At 38.8% G+C, this 3,160-nt stretch overlaps 1 pseudogene; it reads right to left on the minus strand.

The window, feature by feature from the left end:
* Positions 1 to 1,933: 1,933 nt before the first annotated feature.
* LOC129078288 (putative 40S ribosomal protein S26-like 1) lies at positions 1,934 to 2,257 on the minus strand (annotated as a pseudogene).
* Between the last annotated feature and the right edge of the window lie 903 nt (positions 2,258 to 3,160).

The following is a 3,160-nucleotide window of genomic DNA, read 5'->3' on the forward strand; positions in this document are numbered from 1 at the left end:
ACCCCACACATGAATGGGCCAATAGCAATCAAGATTCAATTACAATAGGAGGGCCCACAAAACTCACACAAGGGACGTTCTGCGGCACCCAGCTCAGGTGATCAAACAGACTGTGCCACTAAGATGCACAGGACACCTCCTACATAAGACTACCCTTCTAAGACTGGGAGTCATAACAGATCAACCTAATATAAACAAACAAACATAGAAAGGCAGTCAAAATGGAGACACAAAGAAACTGGACCCAAATAAAAGAAGTGTCAATAAAAAGAACTAAATAAAATGGAGACAAGCAATTTATCAGATATAGAGTTCAAAACAATGGCTATAAGGATGCTCAAGAAACTTAAAACCATGGCAGCATGTAAAACGACACAGAAACCATAATATAGAACCACTCAAAAATGAAGAATACAATATCTGAAAAAAAGAATACACTAGAAAGAATAAACAGTATGTTAAATGAAGCAGAGGATTGAATCAATGATTCGAAATAAATGGTAGCAGAAAACACCCAATCAGAGCAGCAAAAAGAAAAAAGACTTTAAAAAAATGAGGATAGTATAAGAGACCATTAGGACAACATGAAGCACAACAACAGCCACATCATACGTGTACCAGAAGGAGAAGACAGAGAGCAAGGGATCAAGAACCTATGTGAAGAAATAATGACTGAAAAGTTCCCTAACTGGTGAAGGAAAAAGACACACAAGTACAGGGAGCACAGAGAGTGCCAATTGAGATGACCCAAAGAAACCCACGCCAAGAAACATCATAATTAAAATGGGAAACGTTAAAAACAAGGAAACTCTTAAAAACAGCAAGAGAAAGACAGTTAGGTAACTACATGGGAGCTCCCATAAGACTGTCAGCTGGTTTCTCAACAGAAACATTGCTGACCAGCAGGGATTGTCATAAAATATTTAAAGTGATGAAAAGCAAGGAACTACAAAAAAGACTCCTTACCCAGTCACACTGCCATTTAAAATTAAAGGAAAAATAAAGAGCTTTCCAGACCAAAAAAAAAGGTGATTTCAAGAAATGTCAAAGGGAAGAAGAAGAAGAAAGAAGAAGGAGAAGAAGAAAGGAGAAATAGAAGGGGGGGAGGGGAGAAGGAGGGGGAGAAGAAGAGGAGGAAGAAGGAGGTATTATAGATGATGTATTATTAGAGATGATGTATTATAGAATTGTACACTTGAAATTCACATATTTTATTAACCAATGTCATCCCAATAAATTCAATTTTAAAAAAGGAATCATAAAGCACTTAACATCCATGTAGCTAGAGTATCCAGCCAGGATTATTTCTCATCTACAATTGAGCTGAGCAAGCCCAGCATGATCCAGCACCTAAGAATATTTCTTTCTAAAGTAGCCTTGATACATATGTGCAGTTCTTTGAGTTCTTAAATTGTTAGGGCTAGAGTCTTTCGATTTGCATATGTGTGTTTGTATTATTTTTCTAGTCCTGCCATACCCCAGGCTGGGCGGCTTAAACAACAGAAATATGTTTCCTCATAGTCCTGGAAGCTAGGAGTCTGAGATCAAGGCTTTGGCAGGATTGATTTCTTCTGAGGCTTCTCTTTCCTTGGCTTGTAGATGTCCATCTTCTCTCTGTATTAGCACATGGTTTACCTTCTGTGCAATGTGTTCTAATCTTTTATTTTAATAAGAACGCCAATTATATTGCTTTAAGGTCCAGCTGATTACTTAATTTAACTTAATTACCACGTTAAAGGTCCTATCTCTAAATACAGTCACATTCTGAGGTGCTCAGGGTTAAAACTTCAATATATAAATTTTGGGAGGTAACACAAACACGCACACATTCACATACAAGACATACCTAATATACATGCAATATTTTCTAATTTTTAGTATAATTTACATTTTATTTTTTCCAGAGAACTTCAGTCCTTAAGGACTTAACTCCTTACATGGGCTGTAGTGGAGGTCATAGGGCAGCACCCACAGGTCTAAGTCAGGGTGGGGGTGTTCCATCCTTCCAGGCTTCACCAGAACGATTCCTGTAAATGGTACAACTCACACAGTCATGTAGTTTCACATACAGTTTGGGAAGCACATAAGCATTGAAGACACTGGCTTTGGAAATGTACCTAAGAGCTATGGCAGCTACTGTGTTTCTCAATGGTTTTGTCATTGAGTACACATCGAGTACAGTATAGGTCTATCAAATAGGCTGCACATGGCTGTGGCCTTTTTTGGCACAATAGCTATTCCTTCTTTTCTTGGTCATCTTGGGAGCAAGGACCTGAGAGCTGTATGCAAGTATTTTCACAGCTTTAAGACTAAGAAAGGAAAAGTCTCTCTCTTCTCTCTTAATATCGTCTCCCTGGTCACATAGACCTCCTCATTATGCATAAAGAATATCTTTCCTCTTAATGGTCATTAAGTCACCTTCAGGCTAATTAATCAATTCCTTTTTTATTTATCTCACATTTTAATTTTCTTTTTAGAATTCTTGAAAGCTAAAAGAAATAGCAACACAAAAGTCTAAAAGAGGCCCTCAGAGAAGTCACTAGATCCTGGCCCCTTTGAGAACTGGCTGGCTCATATGTGTGCATAGCTAGTATATAACACATTACCTGGTATATAAGAGATGTTCTAAAAATATATGGTAAAAATGATGGATGCAGGAAAAAGAACCTCCTGCTAGGTTCCTGTTTTCAGGTTCCAGGGTCACATTTGACCCCAAAACAATACTTTCATATGCTGACTCATTCTGAGATCATTGTACCCTTAGTTTTTAAAAACATATGTAACGACTTATTTCCTGGAGTTTCAACAGACTTGTGTTTGCAGACATTTACATTAAAACAGGAGCTAGAAATATTTAAAATTTATTTACTCACATACAAAAACCATATGGCATCAGCCTATGAGACAGTCAGCATTGTCCATTCAGAGGGGAACCCACTGATACATACACCAGCAGCCACCCATGGAGCCCTCTTGAATTCCCATGGCTGGGGCAGTGTATTCAAGAGGCACACACCGTTAGGGTCAGGATGGCTCCTGATCTTGTCTTCGCTCTGGCCCAAGAGGCTGCCAACATCAGGTACCAGGGTCTTCCTTGTCTAACACCAGCCAGGCATTCTTGTGATGGGTCAAAATCCATTGATATGGAGGCCCTGTTGCT

Source organism: Pteronotus mesoamericanus, unplaced genomic scaffold (genome assembly GCF_021234165.1).
Source record: "Pteronotus mesoamericanus isolate MK-2021 breed Mesoamerican mustached bat unplaced genomic scaffold, CSHL_Meso_final contig_73, whole genome shotgun sequence".
Taxonomy (NCBI): Eukaryota; Metazoa; Chordata; class Mammalia; order Chiroptera; family Mormoopidae; genus Pteronotus; species Pteronotus mesoamericanus.